We start from the raw sequence: 26,022 nt of genomic DNA, 5'->3' as shown, positions 1-26,022 counted from the left end.
AAAAAAATAGCTCCACCTGTTTATAGCAACTGTTACTGACCGAAAGGAAACCTGCAAATCTTTGCTACAGCTCTGTGTTACACTGTCATTACTCCAAACAACATAAACTCGGATATTAGCTGCACTGAATTAAAATGTAGCATTCCATAAACACCTGCTTTGTTGTATAAAACTTTTTTCCCTGAAACATGGAACCTCTTTCCCTCCCTTCTCTTTTTCCTTCTTTTCAGCTTGAGCCTTAGGACTAAATTAGATTTTACATTATGTTTATGTTGCAAGAATGTTTTAAAGCTTCAGCAAGTATCTAGTTTATTTTATGTCTTATTATTGTAGAAATAATAAAGTCAGGCTAGCAGATATTAAAAGACACCCTCCAAGTATACATCTAATACAAATTCTCAACCAGTAATATTCCCACAGCAATTTCAACACATATCCTGAGTACACTAAACCTCTTTCACAGAATGCTCAAAGCACCACGTAGTTCCCAGCTCAAGGTGTGACAGAAAGGTGTTCCTTTTAAAACTTCTTTCTTCTTTGGCAGAAACCGCACAGTATTCCCTGACTACATTTTACAATTTGCACAGGAAACGAAAGAAAACATGAGAATTGAAATGTCCTAAACTGCTATCCAAAGCAAAGCCTGAGGTGGGTGTCTGTCCCACCCAGTGAGAGGTGGAAAGTGCTGAATTTTTCCTTCCTGGCGTTTGCACATCTTCCAAGCAGGCCAGAGTTTCACTGGACATGAACTTACAGTTCACAATTTAGTGTGTGATACAGGGGGTTAAGGGTACACTTAGAAGCCCTCCCAACTACACAGGGTTTGGGCTGACAGGCATTCCCCTTTGCAGGCTCCAGGTGAGCTCTGTGGGGTTTGGAGACTGAGCTAGGTAAATTGACCCAAGAACTGAGAGATGTGCCCAAAAACCCTGGAAAGACCTTTCTGTCACTTTCACATAGCAGTCAACATCCAGCTTCTTTGTATGCTAGCATTAATAAGATATGTGGGCAAGATTTCAGAGCAAAAGCTTTATTTAAAATTAATTCCAATTAACAGCAGTTTACCTAACATAACATTCACACAAAAAATCTGCAGTTTCAAGAGTATATTTAAGGAAACTGAATAAGGGAAATTGCTCAGGTCTCCATTCCTGTAAAATCTCTAGCAGTTTTTAACCACTGCAAAAATAATATCTGCTGTAGGCTCACTGCCTGACTGGTTTCCCATGCCTTCTGTTTGCTTAATGCCATTTTCCTATATGCCTCAGCTCTGCTTCTCTATTATCCTTTCCCACAGACTCATCATTTCCTAGGTTTCTGCTACTGCTGTTGTCGAAGCGTTACCATTTGAAGGAAATGCTACCTACCTCTCTTCTACACTCATCACCTACTGATTGTCCTCCTCTTAATTCTGTCCAGCTCCCAGGCCTCCGCATTTTGCTCAGGTGTCCACACCCACAACAGAGATGTCTGACTTGGCCCACCAGGTTAATGAAGAGCCAATAGGCTAATCTACTCTAAAAAAAACCTCAGAAAGTAATTCTAAACATTACCTGTATGCATTTAGTTAAACTTCTGCACAAAGATGGCACAGAGAGAAAGCCTAAAGTGGAGGGAAAAAAAAACAACAAACAACCAGGAAAGAAACCTTTAAGATATATTTTCCCACTTCTATACAGGGAATTTTTCACCCTTATTCAGTTTCCTATGAGTAGAACCAGTGATCCTTCCCTGCTGTTTGTCCCTTTCAAAGAAAGCAAGCTGATTAAAAAAAGAAAAAAGGGCACAAAAAGAGCACACTTAATATACCAAAAAAGAGAAAGTCCCAAAGAACAAAAAAGATGGGTTGATTCTGACACAGGATAATATAAACGATTATTACTTCACAGTTTTTTGTGAGTAAAATGGCCAGTTTCCAATGCCCCCTTGATACCAGACCTAGGCTGGTGCCAGATACTGTTTCTTTCACTTTTTTTTTTTCTTTTCCAGCTCTTTTAATATGCTATTTTGATTATTATTTTGTTAACCTCTCCTTTCTTAGCACAAGGTATATATGCAAATACTTGCTTATGCTCTTCTTGTTCCTTTCTTCCTGAACCTTCACTGGCACTTTTTACCTGTTAAACAGATGATCCTGAGAACAATATAAATCTGAACTAATAGGTCAAAATGTACTGAATATTGACAAGAAGAAGAAGAAAAAAAATACTTGTGAAAATTAAAGGACACCCAGTAAGAGGACTTCTTTTTAAAAAGAAAAATTATTATGTGAAAACTGAATTTTGGAGGCAGCCCTTCAGTCCCATCAACTTCATAACTAATTCTGCTGTCTACCACTGGCTTGATCAATACATGGTATGGACTATTTCAAAGGATCCTGCCTGCTTTTGGTGGAACTGAAAAAGTTAATGTTCGGGGTTTCCTTTGGATCCTACTCTCACCCTTCCCAATGGAGCGCCTGTCCTTTCTACATAACCTCAGTACTGGTTATTTCATATCAAAGCAAATGCAGTGGGCAGGATGGTGACTGACACCTGATCTAAGACAATGGGGTATGGAGGCAGTGCATGGCAGCCTTGTGCTTTGACAGGCCTTTTCTCCTGATGACTGTTAGCCATTGTGTGATAACTACAGACTTCCCTTCCCACAGACCTTTCTGAACTCTGCTGTCTTTGAACAACACACGAAATGGGAAGAAAAGTATTTAACAGTCAGTAATTACAAGCCACCCCTCATGTAAAGGTAACGGTAATGAGGAATGTGCAAAGAATAGCTAACACTCAAAAGAAAAAAAAAAAAAGAAAGCAAGCTTGTAAAATGTAAAGCCATACAAAATGCCTTATAGACTTATCCTGCAGTAACTGTATCAATTAACCATGCTAAAAGCCCTAACTCAGATGGGCACTGCACACAGCATGTCTGCCAGTGTTTTATTATCAAGTCCATTATGATGAGTTCTTGTCCTAGACAAAAGGAGAACAGAAAAAGAATTCAGGCTGACAAATTAGACTTGAAATCAGTTTCATTTACATAACGACTGGAAGTTCATTAATAACAGAGTTTTAATTATACATGCTCTTGTTTCACTAGATACAGCAGTTTTCCCCCTGCTGTGCTGGATGTCTGGATTAGCTAAAATGAACCATAGCAAACTGATAGTCTGCCCAGATTTCTTAAATTCTTTGCTGCTTTCAAACTACCAAGGAGAGCACTTGGGGATGGACGAGTAGGAGATGGCAGGGGGAGGGGAAGAAATCTTTTTCTTCAGTTGATGTTATTACATGTTAATGTAGGAGATATTTGAATTCTGCTTTGGGTGCAAACTTTGATTGCTCAGCCTCAACATCAAGAAAATGTTTGAGAAACAGATTCCAAATACTGTATCAGTTGCCAACTTCTAGTTCCTTATTTAGATCACTTTAGATTAGTAGCATCAACACTGGATATTTTTCTTGGGATACCTGGTGTCAGCAGAGACTGTTCCTAGAGAATAATCGTATTTCACTACCTCACAAAGAGTTGTTTAGCATCTAAGCTAAAATCATTGTTATTTCATAAATTTAATTTTCTCCCAATTCTTCCATGGGCTTTATTTCACACATGTTTTCTTTGGGGTTAGCTTCGTTTTTAACTATAAAGTGGAACAAAGGTGATCAGAAGCTAATATTTTCTATAGAAAAATGAGATCGCTAGGGTCTTTGTGAAAAAATTCATCAAACTGCAACAATGAATGGACAGCTTTATCTTATAAGGATAAGTTTTTCCCATCACAGCATCTAACAAGTAACTCCCATTGACTTCAACATACCCTGCAGTGAAAGAATAGGACCCGTGGATTTTACATGACTATTTGCTATTCAGTGAAACCTGAGGGCCCTACTCTCCCGCTGCAGGATGCATGTAATACCCATTGAAATCAATGGGAATTACTCTTCTGTCCTGCAGCACAACCAGGCCTCACAGCTACATGTCATGAACTATGAACACTGCCAGGTGGACAAAGTGAGGGATATATTTGAAGAATGACACTTACTAAAAGCTGTAAGTAGTACTTTGAAATTCTTTTTTCTCATAGCATGCAACTAAGGCATGAAACTACAGGTCTTTTCTTCCAAAACCTGAAGTTTTTTGAAAACAAAACAATGAACGGAATAAAAACATTTTCTGTAGAAATGAAAGCAAACAAGTGCTCTCTTAAGCTTTTACAGTTTAGTTTTTTTGCTGGAAACGCCAGTGGCTTTTTTGCTCACTTTCTCTCTACCCTTGAAAAATTAGTAAACTAGAAAAAAAAAAAGGATGGAAAAAGTCAGAGACAGATTCAATAGACATCTGGATCACATCTGCTCTTGTACATTTTAGGAGCCTTCTGTATTAATGTTGCTGTGGGTGGCAAAGAGGAGAGGTCTCCCTGCATTTATGTTTGAATTCAGATACAAGTATTCAGCCATAATATACTGTAGTTTACAATTCTTATTTATTGGTAGATAGAGCGTGCATCTTGTCTATCTTGTCCATAAAAAATGTCAATGAATGTGCACAATTTTTTTTTTTTTTTAACCGGAAGCTAATTTTTGAGAATTCCCTTTCTAAGAGAAAGGAAAAATACAAGGCTGGAAGTTAGTAGATTTAGAGTACATTCCAGCTGTATCACTATCCCTCATCAAACAGCCTACTTGTCAACCCTGGGCCAAACCATGCTGATGGCTCAGGAATATATTCATATATAATTATTCAGGGGCTGGACAAAATTTCTGGGAGTCACTGATCACAACTGTGAATAAGCAATGCATAGATTGACCTTGTATTTTCTGGCCCTCTCCCTGGAAATGTGGTGACAGCATTTCCCTGACTGATCAGTTTACTCAATGAATACATTCCTCAGTTGGGTTGTACTGGTGAACACAGTAAAAATCTGAAACAAAAAGAGCTGCTAGATTCCTATCTGAGAAGATTCGGTTGATGTGGATTACTTCCTATCAGTCTGAGAGTGAAAACAGAAACATAATAAAGGCATGAAGGGTGTATGGATGCATTAACCATGTAATGTGTTTTTGATTGGACTCTGTGAGAATAACGTGAGTGTCTTACAGCCAGCTCTAAATTTAGGATGTTCATAAAGAAATTACTGCTAAGCTGACAGACTTGACAGGCTCTAGTGGAAAAAGAGGTCTGCTTACCACAGAGGTTAAAAGTGACCAAGGTTATGCTAACCTAGTCTATGTATACATTTAATTCTTATTCTTACCAAGTTCCCAGACACATGATGTCTCTCACATTCCTATGGGAGATCCCATGTTTCTAACCATTCTTCTAATCTTTTAGGAAGTATACCAGGCAGTTTCCATTGCACAGATGGCATGCAGTGCCTGACTGAACTAGCAGACTTGACGCTGTCTCAATGCCTTTACTGGCAAGAACTGATTGAGTAGCCCTGATTGATACTCTTAGTACTAGCTGGACAATCTGCCTTGCTATGTTTAATCCACAGACCATGTGGCTTTGGGAGACACTTTTTTTAACAGCTTTTTAACAATTTACAAGGGCAGCTTTTTTGAGAAATTATCTTTCTGGTTTTAACATGTCTCTGTCTCTACATATTCTTCGTCTATCACTGGATTTTCTAAAAAAAACAGTCCCTTGTAACTCAGCGTGGTTTATTTTCAGTTGTTTTTAAGTTTTAGAATATAACTCAGCAGTGCAAAATCCTGGAAAACAACTTAGTGAAAAAGTGTCACAAATGCAGGCATGAAAAAATATGGACACACATATCACTCCTTGTCATTGACAGATCACATTGCTGAAAAATCTAACAAGGGATAGAAGCTTTAAACAACACATTAGAGCAAATTAAACAGACTGAAGGAGGACTCCCAGATTGTTGCTCTGGCCCACATTTTCAAATATTCTAAGTTCAAACCTAGCCAAGACTTGACTGTCTAAAGCCTTAAGCTTGCAAATAGAGCCCTTAATTTTTACATAAGAAATGAAAGATTAAAATAACCTACCTTTGACCACTTCTCTTTCAAAAGTGACCTCCAGAACACATTTTTGAACTTGTCTCACGTAATAGTTTTCTTGAAATCAAGTCAGACTCAATCCCATTTGGCCCATTGCACAATATGTGATGTAGTGCACATGCATTTTTCCACACAGCTAACAAGAGAATTATGTACTGTCTCTTCCTTAAGGAGGATACTTAAATGGAAAGGAAGAGACAAAAGAAAGTTGTTTTCCAGATCTAATCTTTGTTATCTTAATTTTCCACATTTACAGTCCTCATAGTTTTACCTGCTCTCACCAGGTAATTTTCAGTTATTCACTAGTTTCCCTTTAGCCTCAATAACGAAATCTTCAAGTAAGGTTAGTGCAGAAGATTAAGACTGCATTAAGATTAAGTCTGAAATGTTCTGCTACCAATTAGCCCTCTAGTATTTCTGTAAGCCTTGAATTTTTGATGCGATCAATGACACCAAGTGGAGCCATCTTCTGTGGAGTGGTTATTAAAGATATAAAAATCAATACAAAGATGATACTTGGAAATCTATATCACAAGATAATGAATCACCATGAGAGCCAGCTAAGAAGAAATGTCAGCAAACCAAACAGAAGGTTTGTGCATAACAAATTATTTGATGCCAGTAGAGTTTAAGCTAAATTTTGCATGAGACAGAAGTCTTCAGGCAACACTTATGATACATTTGCATGGCAAGGTTTTAATGAGATGAAGACACAAGACCAACCATGCACAGGGCTTTTTGTGCATTAAAGAGAGACAGAAGGAGTGAGAGATGATTGAGACATATGGGATTAAGACAATAAGGCTATAATTTGATTTTAATGACAAAACAGCATCAAAAACTTTCTCTGTCAGTAATCCTCATTCAATTTCTTTTAAATGAAACATTATTTGCCTGCACCTTAAGTGCTGATTGTTATTGGAGTTGTGTATTGGAGCTTCACAGGATACTCCAAATTTAATTTGATCTAGCGATTGATTTAGTTGGCTTCAAAGCCAGGTTTTCCTTTCCAAAATTGAACTAGTGCATGACTTTGCAAGTTCATTTGGGTTTACTGCTTGACACAATTGTAGGAGACTTTACAGCATTTATAGTATGTTTTGCCCTGCTGATCTCTTTTCACTCACATGTACAGACACTCATACAGACAGAACTATTAAAACAAACACTCTTGCTGCTCCCTCCCCCCCCATTTTCCCTAAGATATATTTCTCACTAAAAACTACTGATTCAAAAGACTCATACAGTTTAAATCCATATTATATGAAAAACATCACTTTGATCTTCAATATATCAATTAGAAAGCTCTTAGAGCATTTATTATCATTAGCTATGCTATACCTTTTCTGAAAGATGAGAACAGCACCATCTCATTTCGCAGGTTACTTGTTTTACTAAGTGATGTAAAAAACCCAAACAAGTATTAGGATATGACAAGATCTTAGGCAATTTGGATGTTCCTCAGCTGTGGGACATTTACCTGCTAATTGCCTACCTTGTCTATAAAAACCATGAGATCTTTGGGATACAGCTATATTACTATGACTGACTCTCAATCAGGGCCTCTGAACACCAATAGAATTCAAATGAATTATATTAATAAAAATCAGATAAAGTATCCCATAGGAATTCTAGCAGATCCAGAATGACAACAGGTTCTATAACGCATTTTTTTTTCTGCCGTAGCTACATAGCTAAGCTTACCCTAACATTCATATAGCTTTACTCCAACTCTTTTTTATACTTTTTTTTTTAATTACAAAATCAGTATATTCATTTTTAGACTCCATATTCCCTTTCAAGGGCTATTTGCTCTTATTCAGATTAAGGCACTTTGAACACACCTATTGTGGTACAACAACAAATGCTTCTGTTCCCTTGATTTTCCTAGACACACATAGCTTTCACATTTGCAGCTGTTAAGTAGCAACACTCACAGATAATGTGCTCACAATCACAGCTTACTGTGCTTTTAACAGGACACTAAATGCAAGCCCGTTATTCTTTGTTAATCAGTAGATGTCTGTTGGTTGACAGCCACTACATTTTTTTCCCCCCCTTAATTTTTTTGTGTGCAATTTCTGACAACCCCCCTCTCCAAATCAAGAGACTAAAAAGGCAACAGCAGTTCAGATCCTCAACATGGTATATGCACACCTGCAAAGGTTGCATATTTGAGAATTTGCCCTTTGTCCTGTAAACAAGAACACCAGAACATTACAGCAGCTCTACTTCCATCTGCTACAGGTTGGCTGGCAAGTTCGTGAATCAACCATCTAGTTGCATAGCAAAGCTACTTCGGAACTAAATAGAGAAATAAATAAGAGCTGTGACATACTTTGTGCAGTTTTTACCAGTCATTGCAGTTTTGACTTAATTTGTTTCCCTCCCTCTTTGCATCTTGAGTCTTTGAAGGCAAATGAACCATTCGGTGTCATAAAACAAGGAGAACTAGAACAGCCTTCAGTAATAACAAAAAATAACGGAAAAAACAGATCTTTTGCAGGCAACATTTCACATGGCTCAAAACGTCTTTGCCGCAGTTTAAATCCTGCAGCCTTGCGATTGTTCTGACACCTCTTTATTGTTCCTTTTAAGTGCAAATGCCTAGGTAGCATCACTATAAATGAAACAGTAGCGTTCACAGATTGCATTCAACGGCTGTTAGAGCTTCCTCTCCATCTGCACAATTTGCATCTATTATAGGCTCAGGAATATGGCTTTTGTTGCTTCTCAGGGGCCTCAAAAGGGCACAAGATCCCCGCTTCCAGCCCCCCCCCCCCCCAAAAAAAAAAAAGCTGCAGTGAGGTTTGAGGTTGATCTTTAAAGCCCTTCCTAGAGTCAGCGCAGCTATGCTGCGTGCTGAAGGATGGGAGGAAGAGAAGAATGTGGTGCTGAGAACACTTTGAAGAACACCCCTATGATGTGGTGCAATGCAAGTTCACTGAATGACCCCATCTTGTGATGCCCACTACAAACTTTAGGGTGTTTAATTTGAATTACTAATAAAAACGCAGAGCTCTAGTCTGAGACCACAGCAGAGGCATTCACGACTCCTGAGCATGGCTCCGAGGGGGTTTGCACAGTGATTTGAGCAGTACTCTGCTTCTGGGGTGCAAGAAAGAGGTGGGTGAATACATTTCATACCTGTGAATTTCACATTTCTTTCACAGCACCTCAGGGAAAAAGAGTGTATGGAGAACAGACTGTATCATCTCTCTTAATTCCCTATTATCAGTTATGTGCTGAGAATATTTTAAGAAGGGTTTTCTTCGAAAATTAACCACTGTGGCCTGAGCTAAACCCCTGTCAGGTAGCAGGGAAGTGTTTTCATGCAGAGCGAGATAAGATGCAGAAGATGCTCTGTGTTGACTTTCTGACTGCTCAAACCAAAAGGGAAGACAACCACCCTTAACAAATGAAGTATATGAAGTGCAGAAGTTGCTTATTATTTATTTCTGAGAAAATAATATTTTGATTATATGACTGCTCTCCTTGGATAGATAAAGAAAGTTTTGTAGATAAGAACCAGAACCTTTGTTCCTTTCCTGGAAATGTTTGCAATAATTGACAGGTACAGTCCAGAATAGCACATTCCAAAATCTAAAATATTAAAACTGAGTTCTTTAGGGAATAAAATTATGTTATTTATGTTTAGTATTTAGAGTTGGCCTGATTTAGAAAGGATGATCTTTTGGTATGGTACCAGTCATAACCAGGCTAAAGGTGATTGCCTATTGAACATATTTGTATTTTCCTGTACTGTTATAGATAGACAACGGTGTCAACATTACAACATGTGGTGCCACTGATGTTTAGGTAGTACAAACAATCATTGTCTTTTATATCATGAGACTCCAGTATTGCCATATTCACATAAGGTGAAAGCAAAACTACTACTGCTATTATTATTTTCCTTTGTTGTGTTTTTCAGAAATCAGAAGAAAAGCCAAAGCCAGGAGACAGGAATTCATTGTACTAGGCCACCCTGCTGATCAACTAAAACAATATTATCATATGCTTTATCTCCATGACAATGCAATGGGATTATATTATTTTATCTTGTTTTACTATCAAGGCATAATTGTGTACAGCCTCTCCACAGAGCACACAAAGTACCGGGACTGGGAATTTATAAAAAGGATCTAGGTATATAGAAAGACTTTTTCTTCCACTCTGATCAATTGAATGAAAATCTGAAGAATCACTGACACAACATTTTTCATATTCTCATTCTTTTTCTAAATAGAGAATATATTTTGCTTACAGAAGTTAACTAGCATAAATGCAGTTGAAGCCTGCATTATCTGCCCTTTGGATCTCAGGCACCTGCTTAATAAATGAAAAGAATTAGGTAAAATCTCTTCAATGATCATAAGAATCTATGAGCAAATACTCTATTTGTATATCTAGCTTTCATACAGTACAAAGTTATTTCTCTATAAAAACATACTACTTTAAATACTTACCTAAAAACTTGTTTCAAGTGTTTTGCTCCATAGTTAAAAAGATGAGATTTCATCACAAAACCTACCACAATCATGGCAAGGACTAAACTCAGTGATTGCTTCCCTTTCTATTTCAGTGACACTTGTCTATTACTGCCTTAAACACCTTGCACCTTGACTTCAGTGTACCACTGTTGATATGCCATTAAATGTGTTGTTATTATTCTCCTAGAAATTTGAACAGAGACATAGAAATACTAATTCCTAAGCCTTAACCTTCTCAACTAGACAGTGCCTACCCAGAACGCAGATTTCAAGTCGTCTAAACATTCTAGCAATTCATTTTCAGCTACACCATCTTCCTACCTAGCAAAAAATTAATGAAAATTAATTTATAACCTACTTTGATTCTCCAAATAAGCTTACATAAAGATAGGTTTCCTTCTGTTAGCAGAAAACAAAAGTCTTTAGGATGTAGTTACAGCATGATGTTACTAGTATTCAAAGGAAAGTGAGTACTACTATAGCTTGCATGAAGCTATTTAACTTCAGAAAGTCTGCAAAGCCTTGGCACTAAACTCACTTGCTGACCAGTTGTCCATCCCCAGTGGCTTAGAGATTTTCCATTGTTACTCAAGAAGATGATCTAGGTGCAGATATTACAGACGCTAAATCAAGCACAGTATATGGTTTTTTATATGGATGAATTTCATGTTCATATTCCTCTGTATTTCCCACTAAAATTGTATTCGGAACAAGGTAATTAAATTAGACAACTGGTAGAACTCCAGAAGAGATTAGCTCAATCAGACAGAAAAATCCCAATAGCTTCATTGATATTCGCTTGCACCCTTCCAGACAGAGAGGTGAATTCACAATAAACAGATGCAAGCAGGAAGATAACCACTTGGCAAAACCTGGATACAAGAGCACAGTAGCCAGCTAAGTACAATCATCCAAGTAGGAGGGGGAGCACAGAAAATGGTTCATTAGGAACCCCTGCAAGGCTTTTCAGCTTCATGTGGCACCCTTTTCAGCCCCTTGACACCAAACACCAAATGCTACTGGCCTCTCTCTCAAAAGCAGCATTTTTTTTAATTGTCACCGTGGCTGCACAAGCAGTGCCAAGAGTCACCCTTCTCACTTGCCTCATACTTTCCACCACCTGGTGCTGGCAAAGATCCCTTTGGTTGGCAAGGCAGTGGGACTTTATTTTTCCTTGTGGCTCCTTTGTAACGGGTACAATGTGGATCGTTGTATCCTTACGTATAATTAAGTGCTTAAGTGGCAGCATGTCATGCTGCAATGTTCAGATCTGATCCTGGGTCCTGAGCTAGCTTGCAGGCTCAGAGTGCTGACAGGCAGCATTGCATTGAATAACAGCGGTGAAAACTGCCAAAGTTGGAGTTAATTCAGATAGGGGATAAATGCATATGCAGGATATAGAGAAACCTACCTTCATCTCAACTTCATTAGAAATCCTTTGAGGAAAGGAAACAGCAACGAAGAAGAAGCCAAATGAAGTCTGTCACAGTAGGACCTCCAATCCCTCATGGGCTCCTACCAAAGATTAGGTCTCATAGTGCCCAGCTTTAGGTGATGTCCCTGGTGCACTTTCACCTGCAAGAACAAAACCAAAAGAGCACAAAATATGAGAGGATTTAAAATACAAACATTACAAGCATTAACACACATGATAAATTCAACAACATTTAACAACACATGATAAATTCAATTACATTTCTGGCAGAAATTAATCTATATTTATCTAGATAGATCCATCTAAATGGATGGATGTAGGGGATGACTTTGGTTAGTGAACCTTGAGGAACAGCAGAATAGTGTTGCAGGGAGGGAGGGAAGAAGGAGGAAGAGAAAGGTGGCTGAATGAATTCAGGAACTCAGTTTGGTGGCTGAGAGCAGGTGAAAAACTGCTGAATCCCATGTAGCAGCGGAAGATAGTTAATAAAAGAGAAACAAAAACCAAAACCAAACCAATCAATTCTTAATCTTCAACAATTAGTTATTTGAAGAGGGCACTGCTGCCACCTGCTTGTATTATTGATCATGAAAATTAAGGTCGTTCAGTGGAAGGCTGCCACCATCATTAAAACTGAATTTCTTTCTTGTCCATAGGGAAAGTAGTTGCTTTTGGAGACTGAATAAAGACAGGTCTGAATTCTTCCCCTGCAGTTTATTCTTCAGCAAGCATGGATCCAGTGAGAAAGACTGGGTTATTTTGATTTGCACACCATTGCTTCCTTTTATGCTTTTTTTTTTCTTGAAGTGGCATGTGCTCCTTTAAAAGAAGCAGGCTCTCAGTGTGCCGTGGTACCCCATTGTTTTCTAACGTGGTCAGAAGAATACTCCTGAAATACGTTTGGTTACTCTTACCCTTTAATTTCAAAGTGATGGACAACAGTCAGCTACAAATGGGTTTAAAGTGATCTTAGCCAGTGCAAATTTAAACTCCATCACTTGCTGTAAAACAAACCACAGTGAAATCCCTCTCATCATCATCAACTGTGAAATTCTGGTCAAGCCTTACTCAGCTATCCTCACTCAAATTGTTTTTGAATCAACACAGAGAACAGTAGATTCCCAGTTAATGAAAGCAAGCAAATTTCCACTGGATTCAGTGAAGTTACTTCAGGATTTGGCTTTGCAGTCAAACTCTTTTGCAGCTAAACTCATTGTTCCACAGGCTTAACTGAAAGTGCACAGCATCCCCACCCCTACATAATCTTTCAATCCACCTCAGTCTCTTACTTTCTCCTCTACTCACTCCTGGTGTTTGATAACAGTCCCAGACTTATTCTTTGCCAAATGAAGCAGACAAATGTTTAATTACTAATTTTTATTATTTTTTTTAAAAACATGTTTATCTTATCTGTGGTTCTGTCTTAAATAATAAGTTATTTGCATGTGTCTGGGAGCCAATAAGTGTTTTTATTTCTTTCATACATTTCTGATCTGATCAAAAATATTTTATTAGAAGAAATTATTATGTAAGGATTATAGGGGAGGGGAGCATGAAACCAAAGTTATTAATAACCAAGTATTCAAGGAATTCTCCAGCCTAAATTGGCTCCAAGAATTTGAATGTAAGCCGACGTAGAAAAATTTTAGTATTATCAAAGGAGAAAAAAAAGAAAATAACAGCATCACAGCAAAACCCAAACAGATGAATAAAAGCTTATTTTGGAATTCATAGCCAGAGTAGTAAATGAGAAACTAAATCAAGCTCACAGCTAAAATACAGGAGCTCTATTCTTGTATAAGGTGTGAACACTCTGCAGCCTCAAGTAAGAAACTTTTTCAATAGCTGTATCTAACGGATCAGATTGAGATATTGACAGTATCCTATTTACAGAGCTTTGACATCCTCAATGCTAAGTATTGCCATTATTATGGCATGCCTGGGTCTGTGGCATGGCTTTTGAAAGCAAAAGCTGCTAGTTTCAAGCAGAAAAGTAGCATATGTTCAGTTTAAAATTCAAATGTATTTATAACTGAATGCTAATGGCAATGTCATTTATTCACTTAACAATTCTGCAATAGGCTGAATGAGGCAATCTATTTTTTAAAACATTTATGAGTATTGTACAGAGAAATAGGAATTAAAAAGTAGCTGATATTCATCAGGATTTGGAGTGTATCATAAGGTGGTGAATGCTGCCCTCTGGCTCAGGTTGGCAATGGTCACTTATTTAGAAATTGTCTATTTTCAAACTATGGGTGAGACAGGAAAGGTTAAGGTTCAACAGCTTCCCTTAATAATTTGGTCTCTAATAGTTTAATTAAATGTCTAAATGCTTAAAACATGTTAGAAAGAAATTTCCTCAAGGATTAAAGGTTATTTTAAAATTATGTTTTTCAAATATCTGCAACACATAAAAGGAGCTGTTTCTTTTATGTATCTTTATTGTGAATGAGCTATATAAAAGAGTCATGTCAGCATTAAATTTACAGGCCCATAGAGGACTTTTACACTATTTTTTTTTTTAATGATTCAAGAATACAGAGACTTATTTCACTGTATTATTTCACAGTTTTAGGCAAGATTTAATAGTAAAGGAAAGGCACAGTGGTTTTTATCTGTTCATATAGTGGAGGAAAGTTCAGTCTGTTTTAGCAAAAGATAGTGTGATTGAAATATATAGGTCTGCAGCTTAAACATAGCAGCTTTAGAATTTGCTAAAGATTACAGTCACATAAGTCTGCTGTAGGTACACAATTACTTTTTTAAAAACTGTGTGTTAACAGATCTTTAGGAAATAGAACACAATGATTTTACTGAGCTCATTCTCTTAGAAACTGGGGACCATCTTTCCCTTTAGAAGTAGCACCTTACCTTGTACTGCCTGCACCCTTTGCATTAGTTAGAAATAAGAAGTGTCCCTTACTTGAGAAGGGAGAAACAATTCCTGTTACAGAACGTAAATGTTAGGCACTTGTCCCCTATCACCCTCCCCATACCAAGTTTGTCCCACAGGAAGCCCAAAGCCTACCTGCCTTGCTGATCGATTGCCTGGCATGTCAATCCTCAGCAAGGAAGCATTAGACCCGGTGTCCTTCTGAGTGCATGTCTGAGTTATATTTTCCTACTTCCCTCACCTAAAATTCAGTGCTGCTGGTGTGTGTCTGTGTGTAGGAAGCATGGAACAGAAGAGATGGTTACAGGCCACATGCTCAACACAGATACATAGCAAGTAGGATTTCCTCCCTCCTTCTCCCACACCCTTTCTTGCCCCCAGTCTTTTATAACCTCACCTTATATTCAGACCAATAAAATACAACCATGGTAGCATTTTATACCCATCTTGCCCTCATGTGAAGGACTATGTAGGGTTTAGGACAATAGGAAATCCAGCCCCGTGACTAAGTCGTGAAGCTTATCTTTTTAGAATAGAAGCTATAAGAAAGACTGGATGCCTGTCTTTCAAGATGATAAAATGCAGTGTTCTAATACAAGGCAGTATTTCTCCTGGGAATATCTCATTTTGGATAAGAGTGCAGTACTCTTTTCCATTGCTGAAGAGAAAATTTTGTTTATCTTAAGGGAGAAAGTTCAGAGCAGCTTTGGGAACAGCCATCTCAGAATCAAATTGAAAATAGAAAGGATGAATTGATAGGGCTTTTTGTTCATAGATCATACATGCTAACATAACAGTAATTAAAAAAAACAACTTTAGTATATTAAAAGGAAAAGGAAACCCAAAGCAAACTTTCAAAGGAAGGATTTTTAGAAGCTATGAATGTAATACATGGATTCGAAAGACCCAGTGGAATCAGAAAGAAGAGCAAAACACCCTGGGAAACCTCATAATGGGCTCTCAGCTGCACTTAAAAGTGAAATTTACGCTCACAGAATGAGTCCTAAGAATTTTTTCCTATAAAAATGAGAAAAATCAAGACAACTTGAAAATCTTTTAGTTTTTTATGTCAGAGAAAGGCAAATGTTATGCTAATTCTATATCCCTGTAAATAAGGAGATCTAGAAAAGCTTTTAGCATGCAAGATGCCTCTTTTCCTTATTTATTCAGAAACGGATATCAGGTGGAAATTACTGCAAGCAAATCTGAGATTTTCAGCAATAGAAGTGGCTCTTTGGGAAACTTAATTTCCAAGTCTTTAGCCACTAACATGGCTTCTGAGAAGGAAAGCACCTGTTTTGAGAGAAGCCACGTAATTAGAACTGATGGGAAGATAAAAAAATCCTTTTTGTAGTAACACTGTGGTTTTGAAACTTGCTATTGCCCTGCCTTGAGCTCATAAAAAGCCTTTCAAAGGTCTGCAAAAACAAAACAGTATTAAAGTGTTTGCTTTGAGACGTAGTGAAGTTTGCCTATTCTGACCAGAAATTTCACACAAAATTTGGCAGAACATAAAGCTGAACCTAAGTCATAAGTTTTTCAGGCCAGAGCCATAGCCCACAGATGTGTTGGATTTTATGAGATGGCATGTTTTGGCCTACTTTGCAAGTGACAGAGAAGCCATCAGTTCAAGTCTGTCCTCAGTAATGTAGCCAAAAATTCAAGTGAGTGGTGTTGGTATTGCAGGACCTCTGGGATATTTGATCTTGGGAAGATCACTATGTACAGATGGCATTATTCAGCCAAACTGGTTAAAGTTGTCCTAGGGAAAAGCAAGGGGCTGTGGGGGCATTTAGGGACAAGTGTCTCCCCTATCTTCTTCACCTTACCTATAGAAGATGTCTTTCTCAAACCTCTCAAAACATGGTGTTCTTTCCTCCATTTCTCTCCCCTTCATAGATGTTTTCCTCCTGAAATGCACAGGCCTCCTCCCCAGCCCCACCTTCTTTCTCTTCTACAACAGCATCTATTCACTTATTTACATCTCCCCAGTTTCTGAGAAAAGGCATCCACAGGAAAGACGTGAGAAAGAAAGGCTAGGGACTTGTCAAGAGCTTGAGACAACACAAGTTCAGAGTTAAAGTTCCTAACCCCAGTCTGCAGCAAATGGTGAAAATGCTGCTGGGCCTCTTGGGCTTACATCTGAACCCATCCCTACACAATTTTCTTCTCAGGTGGTACAGACAAAGTTAAATCTTTGGAGGACTTTTACTTCTGTATAAAGACTTTCTCCTGTAGGGCCAGTCACTGAGCATGACAATGGAAGAGGAAGAAAATACAGAAGACCCTCTGCAAAGCATGTGTTTCTCATCCTGTTCTTTCCAGCCTTGGTATTTCCCTGCAGTTTTTTATTTTGTGGAGGTCTCAGCTGGAGGAGTAATACATGGGATTACTATATCAGTACAGCAATTTCCAAAAGCAGAAATATAAAGACAAAGAAGGAAACATTTTTACATTTTCCCTGCCTTTATACTCCAGCTAGAGATTTCTCTGATCTCCCGAGTCTTTCAATGTAATATTTAAACAGTATATTGCTAGAAAATCCTTATTTGTGGTAGATTTACTTTATAAATTAAGACAAAGGAATAACTAACTCTCAAGGAATAGTGATGGAAAGTCCTTCTGTCATGAGAGTTGGTACCTTTTCCCACTCCTCATGTTACATATTTCACTGCAGAATTCACAATTTCAGAGCCATGTGTGCACAAAAATCATGCAGCTGCAGTTTTCCAAAGGATCTAAGTGGCAAGGACCTCAGCTTCTTCCAACCAATTAATCAAAAAACATTCCAATATATTTTTCCATTTACTTGAATGAGAAGCTATGTTGTACAGCATACAATCTAAACCTCTGGCTTCCCCGATGAAAGTGGGAGGAATTGTGCCGGTCACAGTTGATGCAGAAGGTAAAGTGAAAAATATATGCTAAATAAAAAACCTGCTTGGTTCTTGGTGGTTTTGGAAGCGGCACTTATCACCCGAGAATTTTTTCATGAAGGCACTAGCAGCTTCTTTGCTCAGAGTGACAATACCTGCATGACTCAGCTTACAACATCTCACATATAATTTACATCAGAGCACAACAAGCAACCACTAGCAAACTATCTAGCAAATATATTTCACTGAGAGAAAGCAGAACTTCAAACGTATTTCATGAGCTGCATACGGGTAATTGTTTCACCTCCAACTTAAAAAAAAGCTGTTCTTCCATTTGTTCTGTTCTGAGAAACCGTTTTTTTTCCTTTTCTGAGTGATTTTGCAATAAGAATTTAAATACATTCACAAGTTAAAACATATGAAATAATAAATCAGACTGAAAAATAAAGGAGTAATGAGTAATGAGTATTGCTAATGAGTATCACTAAAAGGTACAATTACTATGCATTTTCATATGCAAGTCTGCTTCCAACCTCATGAAATCCACAAACCTGACATAAAAGCAGAGCTCTGAAACAGCTGGGTAGCTTGAATCTGATATGAACTTTATCTTTCATAATGATATACTGCACATCTTGTACTTAAAGACAGAGCTTTAATTTTCAGACCATGGAGAAGCGAGGACACAGAGAGAGAATTCCTCATTACTATGTTAAGGGAAACTGAGAACATTTGGTTAGACTACCAATGGGGGTAGGAAGACATGTTGCAAGTATTGAAAGTTGGAAGCTAATAACAGATATTGTAGTCCTTTTATGAGTTTTTATTTGCGAAACATGCATACCCAAATTAAAAGAGTTCAAGCCTTTAAGTGAGGTTCAAGGGTATACTTTGAAATGGGAATAATATGAGTAGATGACATTTATACCATCCAAATTAGAAGAAAGAAATTAAAATGAGTATATCTGAAGTGTAGAAAAAAAAGAAAAATAAAGTAATCATATAAATCTGAAGCTATTTATGCACCAATGTCTGGGCAAAAGGACACAGTGAAAGATGCTTGCTAACAAAGACTGAATAACTGGGCTTGAAGGGAAATACCAAGGTGTTCAGGGGAAAGAGGAATTAATGGAGAGACATTCCCCTGTTTGCTGTGACTTTTTATCTGCAGTGGCCCAGGGACACTTGGCTAAGAATCAAGAACAAGCTCCTTTCAGCAAGATCCTAAAGGTTCACTGCCAGCTAATTGGGCTGAGGGAAAAGAAAAAAAAAGGAAACGGAGAATCATAAGTATAATAACATACATTAAAGATAGTTTTCACACTTGTAATATCCATCTTAACCGTTATCTTTGGACCAGTAACTAATTAACACATCTGGACCAGGCCTTGTATGCCGGTAATAATACTTTTCATATCATTTTCATTTGAATTCTTCTTAATGTTTTCTTTGTCTGGATTCTCTGCCTTAATCCAAATTAACTTTGCTTTTATGTAATGCCCCTGGCAGAGTTTTTGAGACTCATGGCACAGAGTTATATTACACTAATCCATGGCAAATGTGGAAAACTGCTGAAAGGACAGTAGCTTCTTTTTTTGGGGAGGGGTGGGAGGGAGACACAAGTTGGATTGGGTTAACTTTCTGGCAAGTCATCCTGCCAAGATCATATGATCTCTAAACCTGACATCAGAAAAAATGTGGATAGGACTTCTGGTGTCAGCCAGCAGTTACACTGAATTAAGTATAATGAGAAACTGCACCATGAGAAGGGAAAAGAAACTTCTGAGCATCTTAGAAAGCCATGAAATGCCCTCTCAGCTTAAGAGAGAGGAATAAGGCTACAGGCCTGTCAGAAGAAAAGAATTTAAAGTGAGGTTGTGTCTGAGGGGAGGGCACATTCAGTCAGTGTAGATGCAGAGTTTGATCCATAGCTCTCTGAAGTCAAATGTTTTAGTTTACGTCAATGGCCTTTGATTAGGCCCAGAGAGAGCTGTACAATCCAAGGGCTGCCAGGCTTGGTTACAGTCATCAATACCATAAATCCCTGAGAGAGTTTCCTTACTAAACTCAAGGCCTTTTTGCTGCAGGACGCTAACTAAGGGCATGATCCTGAGCAAACTTAGTCCCATTGGCTCCAAAGGTTATAAATTCTTTTGGCTATCTTGCAGCACACACACATCTCCCCTGTTTTGCTGTAGCTGCTTAATAAGAGCACTAGAAAGGGTGAGAGAGTAAGAAACAGTTCCTGGCAAAAAGCTATTCCCATCGCCAGAACTGGGGTCCCCTGAGAGGGAAGTGAGATGGTAAGGCCCCAGCCTGCTGTACACTGGTCCCCGGGGCTCACCCACAGGCACGGCTGGGGGCAGCAGGGCTTGGCCAGGCTCCTTTCCTTCTGCAAAGTGGAAGCTGGACCCTGAGGCTGCCTGAGGGGAAGCCTTCAGATGAGTCAGATGAGTCATTTCACACCACTGAGCCCAGCAAGCGGCCCACTAACTTCAGAGTCTAAACCAGTTTGTGTCACTTTTGCAGCATCTCATGAGAGACAGTCTGATTTCTTTATTTACTAAGCTTTTCTGAACAGGGACAAGCTCAAACAGAAGTCTGTTCTCTCAGAAAATAGAAGCTGTAACCCTCCCTGCTGTAAGGGTTGATCATAATGTTGTTGTATACTTGGGAAATCCTTATCTGCAAATTAACCTCAAAGCTCCCCGTCTTGTTCCCTCAAAGCCCAACTTATATTACTTCTTTTTTAAAAAAATAAATTTAATAAAAAAAATATTTGCAGGATGAACAGAAAATAAATCAATACTACCAGAAAGCCAGGAACTTGATTGTTTCTCCCCGCTTCTGCAAAAAACCCATAAAAGCTCAATTGTCCTCTCAGGACTCCTTGGAAGTCTTAACAAAAGTCTCTAAAAAGAAACTAAATGAAAGACCAGGGAGTTAGCAGCAGGGCAGATCTATCATAGACAAATCAGACAAAACCCTCTTTCCTTCTGACCGTATCTGGGCTTAATTCTGATCTCCTTACTCATGCTGAGTAATAATTCACACCAACTAGCACCACTGGAGTTGCTAAAATCACTTGGAGTGACCCATAAGCCTATTTGACAAATATCAGTCTGATACACTAAGGCTAAAAATCCTAAGAGCTAATTCAAGTATTATTTTTGTAATTATGTGGCCTAAAAATAAAACCAAAAACCCACTAAAAAACCAGCTCTGTTTTTGTTGTTCTTCAGGCGCATTTTTACCTTCCAAAGACAGCAAGTTTGTGATTTTCTTTTTTTTTTTTGGTTGTTTTGCTTTGCATCTTAATACAGAATGAAGCTAGAAAATTAATGCCTTGTCTACCCTGCAAAATGTAATGAATATACAAAGACATGCGAAGAACTGGCACCTTTTGACAGGTATTAACATAGTAAAACCCGAGGCCAAGTCTACAGTGCGAACTTCTGTCTGAAAAGTACATTAGTCAGCAATGTAATAGGACACGATCTCAGCTATTAACCCAGGCTGAGCAATGTATTTTGTGTACCTAGTGATTAGCCTGATGCAAAGTCCTCACTTATTTACTGTGTCTTTGTGTTGCTTCATTCACCCATATGTACGTGACGGCAACACTGTTAAGGTGTAGATTTGCTGTGCTGCAGAAATGCGTACTGTAGATTATTTTTGTATTTTTGTACACTGATGTCTTCTACATGTCTTTTTCAGTGAGTCATAGGAGGGTTTTATCTGTGTTCCTAATCACATGAAAGGGAGCCATTAGAAAGTATCAAAAGATATCAACTATCAAGCCAATTTTCTGCATTTCAGTCTAGCAAGGCTGGACACCAACACAAGTGAAAGCACTCCAAGAGCTAATCAGGATCCTTAGGAGGGGTATTCTGCTCTTGCTTAAAATACCGAATTCCTGCAAGCAAGTTCAGCATGGAGATGGGAAGCCTGAGGAAGTATCTGAGGTGCCAGCATCGAAGCTGTTCAATGAATACTATTGCACAACACGCCCCAGTGGTCCCGCCAAACTCCTCCTCCAGCAGGAAGCCTGGCAACAAGGCACTCAACCAGTTGAACAAAAACTACAAGCTTTGCACCATGCAAGTGATTTGCCAACAACTAGTAGCCTGCAGGCTGGATGCTGTTACCTAGTTATTAATGAATGCTGCTGATTAACCTTTTTAAAGTACTTTGTCCACCACACCTACTGGTGGGAACCTGCAGCGGTAATGCTCAGGGAGGTTGCTGACATGGGAGTGACATTGGGGATAATGAATGGGCACCCCAAGAAGTGACAACGACTCTAAAAGTTGGATACAACCAGGATAGGTCTTCCAGAGATCTTTGGGAAAGGGGTAGTGTAAGCTTTTAAAAAGTTATTAACCTATAGACTTCACTGTAACCTACACTGTATCTCAGGCTGCTGTGCTTAATTGAAAACAAATTAAGACTTTGTTCAGATGACTTCCTATTATGCCCCTGCAGTAAATTTGGCAGAGACTGTGACACACACCCCTCCCCCAACTCCCCTAGCCCAACTCCTCAAAGTAATGCATCTCTGAAACCTAGAATATGGTATCTAAAGCACTCAAAAATGATGTGCCAGGCTACAAAGAATCATGAGAATACCGCAACATTGTGGCAGAAAAAACTTTTGTATTTATATTTTTTATAATTTTTTCTTCTTTCTTGGTCATACTTCGTAAGCAGTTTTAAGCTTGCTTTTCTTCAGAAAATGTCAAATAAACAAGAAGTCAAGACTCCTTGAAAGAGGCATCAAATAACATGAATATAGGGGCAAGAGCATCAAGAAATATAAAATTCTGAAATAATACAAAGTTTGCACTAAGATATGGAGAGTTGATGACTACAGTAAAGCATAGGGAATAAGCAAATAAAGGAACAGCCTGAATCTTAATTATGGATAGAAATGAGAGAGGAAAAACAAACAAAATCTGAAAGAAAAGTACAGAAAGGACAAATATGTAAGCGGAAAAAAAAATGCACAAAAAGCATATTATACAGAGGGAAAAAAAAACAAAATTCAATTAAAAAAAATAACAGCCTCACTTTATACCATGAAAGGAGTGCTTATGCATTCCTTCACTGGGGGATCTGCAAAATGATGTTTTTAAAATTGCTCTGTTTTCTCAATTTAACAAAACTGTTACTTTTTAAGCTAAAAGCACATTAAAAAAGAAAGATTTCTTGTCTAAATCCTCTTTTAGGCTGAGATTTCACACAACAGTTGAGCCAGTTTGACAGCTTGCTGCTGATTGGGGAGGCAGTCTTACTCCCCTGCTTTGTTCCCAGCCATGTGGTCTTACTTCTTCCCTTGTGCTGAAACTGGCACTTGTCTGACACCCCAGTAAAAAATATTCCAATCTCTAAATGAAAAAAAATCCAGAATATTTTTTTCTTCTGAAGATATTTTTGTTTGTAATTAAAAAAACATCAAGACAAAGTAGGTGACACTGCTTAACAGTCCTACAAAACCTCACTCTTAAAACAATCCTGAAACTATGGAGAAGACAGACATTTGTGTTTTGTGCCTCTTCTGCTCATTGTATTATTACCCATTTAATTTTCTTGAATGCAAATATTAAATGCCGTGCCTTTCTCCTCATAAATTAATAAAAATGATGCAAAAGAGCAGGTTACAGTCCCCTACGCAAACTGCCAACAAAAAGAGAATACGAGAACTAAAGCTGAGTTTCCCCTCTGACTTTTACACTTCAGACTGACACAGACCTGAGCACAGACCAAGGCAGGCTACTAGGCATCAGCTAAACCAGAAAAAAAATTACAAATCATTTGCCATATTCTGCCTTCATTTACACTCTTGCAACCTGGTTAACATTCACTGCTTCAGCTTCCTCTCACACTAGAATTTGGGTTTGTGTATACAGATTAGTTAGAGTTTCCTTATTTTCACAACATTACTACTATTATTTAAATGAAGGATATGTCTTTGTTCTCCTCTGTTTCTGGAAGATTTCTTATACTGGGATGGAAAAAATATTGTGTGCTAAAATCCAGACAATGAAAGGATGTCCAGTACTTTGGTTTAGCCAAAGATTTTTCTTTCAGCAACATAACCGCCATACACATTCACACACACAAAAAGGCACAAAAAGAGGGAAAAAAAAAAAAAAAAGTATTGCTGCAAACAAAATTTAGCTCCAATATTTACCCCTAATTCTTACTCGTAAGAGTAGGCTTATTACTATCTGTGGTACAAACTGGACATGGCAGGATTCAGGCTATTAAAACCAGAAATTATTCAAAAGTTAACATGTGTTTTTTATTTAGAGAAACAGAACAAAAGGGATTCTATTTGAAAAAGATCATTTAAATAAAACCAGTGTACTACTTATGCAGATAATATACTTATGTAGATACACACGTGCGCACACATGTACACCCAGCCTGAGCTCCCAGTGTTTTCTGGCTCCTGGTATTACACGTAGAAACCTAGTGTGCCCAAAAAGCCTGGTGCCAGGGTTTCATGGGTATCCAAGCACCCCAGTATAAATCTGAGATTCACTGGGCACAAAAGGAGCCCCTGCTTAAATGTGGCAAGATCCTCAGCTACCTCTCAGGGAATTTGTCTGTGTTTCATCAAATCCAGCATATTTGTGAGAAATATCTGAGGATATCTGATGAAGTGACATTTCCCTGATCATTTCCCTTATTGTTCCTTTTTAAGAGACAGCTGAAATTATTTAGATTGCTTGTTAAAAGAAACAAACACAGGAAATGAAACCGGGTGAAAATAATTTCTTAATTTTGAGGGTGCACTAAGGTGGAGTAATCCTTACCAAAGATAACTGAAAATGTAAACACACTGATTTCAATCAAGAGCACTTTTCATAAGAATATTTCACTCACTAGTTGCTGCTGATGGCTCCCTGTTCCTTTTAGAGGTGTGTTACCCATTCTGGAATATACACAAGAGTTCAAGTGTTGCATAATTACACAAAACAGGGCCTATACAAGAATATCCTGTTTTGCTTCCTGTACACTCACTAGGGTGGCTCAGCTGAATCCTTGACAACATCTAGCTCCACGAAGAAAACATCAAGACTCCTTGCTGATAGCAGTTTTTTACCTAGAGCTTCTCAGCAGTTGGGCTGTTTAGCCCCAAAGTGTAAGCAGACAATCACCCTATTGTTTACTTTCTAGTCAGAAGGAGCATTACTGCTTTTCTTCACTGTTCATGGCCTGTGTAATCCTAGCAGTCATGTTCACTCAGCAGTAATTCTAAATATGAGCTTCCCAAAGGAGTTTCAAATCCATGACATAGATTAGGATCACTGTGGTTTGACGCTATCTGTGGCAGATTCCACAGTAATTAACATTTTAAACCATGGTCAATACTGAAATTATTTGATGAGGACTCACTCTATATGCCAAATCGTGAGAAATTAACAAATTTAAGGGGTATTATTATTATAAAAAACTGAATAGACAAAGGAGGACAATGTATCTTTCAAAAACCCTGTCAGCATTGCTTCATCTCATTACATATCACTATATCTCAAAAAAAGGAGTGATTCAATTGTGTGATGGTGAATCATGAAACTTCACAAACATTCAAGGAACACACATGCCACTACAAATTAACCATTAGCACTGCATGGTATTCATCCTTTCTGTCAGACACTGTGGGAAGCACGCCTTATTAGCATGGAAGCACAGAGCAATAGTATCTCAGTGTACTTAACATTCGCTTACCTTGGAAAAAAAGAGCACACAATTGCAGTCTTAAACAAAAAACTCAATCCCCAAAATGCTGCAGCTCTATTCCTTTCCACATTTAATCCTAGGATTTAAAAATTACAAAATTAAATCCTAAAGCCTTTTCTTTCCCCTCTTCCAGTTCACTGTTTTTTACAATGAAATGTAGTTTTTGCATTTTTAATCAGGCTTAATCATAAGCAAGGCAGGCATCACAATTGTGGCTATTTCAGGGTTCCCCCTCACACACTTTTTTGGTATTGAACTTCAATAGTACCCGCGACTGGGGGTCTTCCTGGATCCCAGATGTCGAATTATATGGTCTGTCCTATTCTACTTATAATGGCAGTCCAGTTCCCTGTTGACAGGAATCTGAATAGCTATTCTGAAATCACCCATTTCTTCCTGAACTGTATTACAACTGAACTTAATTTTGCATCTTGATTATTAATAGTCCTTCTTGACTTAACAATTAACAATTGACTTAACAATTACTTATAAATATCTGTTCTTCCTTTCTCTTTTATCTCCTAGTAAGATGAACCACACTGTACAAATCCTTAAA

The 26,022-nt window shown here is 38.1% G+C and overlaps 1 long non-coding RNA gene across 3 annotated transcripts in view; it reads right to left on the bottom strand.

Annotated features, from left to right (window-relative positions):
* LOC133268461 (uncharacterized) overlaps window positions 1–26,022 on the bottom strand; it is a 190,193-nt gene that overhangs the window by 102,999 nt on the left and 61,172 nt on the right. For all 3 annotated transcript variants that reach the window (XR_009743083.1, XR_009743085.1, XR_009743084.1), the window contains exon 2: window positions 11,922–12,085. This is a non-coding gene — a long non-coding RNA (uncharacterized LOC133268461). The remainder of the gene's footprint in view (window positions 1–11,921; window positions 12,086–26,022) is intronic.

Source organism: Pezoporus flaviventris, unplaced genomic scaffold (assembly GCF_033815535.1).
Source record: "Pezoporus flaviventris isolate CSIRO_AGI_PZ_B2104156 unplaced genomic scaffold, CSIRO_AGI_Pfla_v1 ptg000013l, whole genome shotgun sequence".
NCBI classification, from domain to species: Eukaryota; Metazoa; Chordata; class Aves; order Psittaciformes; family Psittacidae; genus Pezoporus; species Pezoporus flaviventris.
This window is presented reverse-complemented; position numbering and strand designations above follow the sequence as displayed.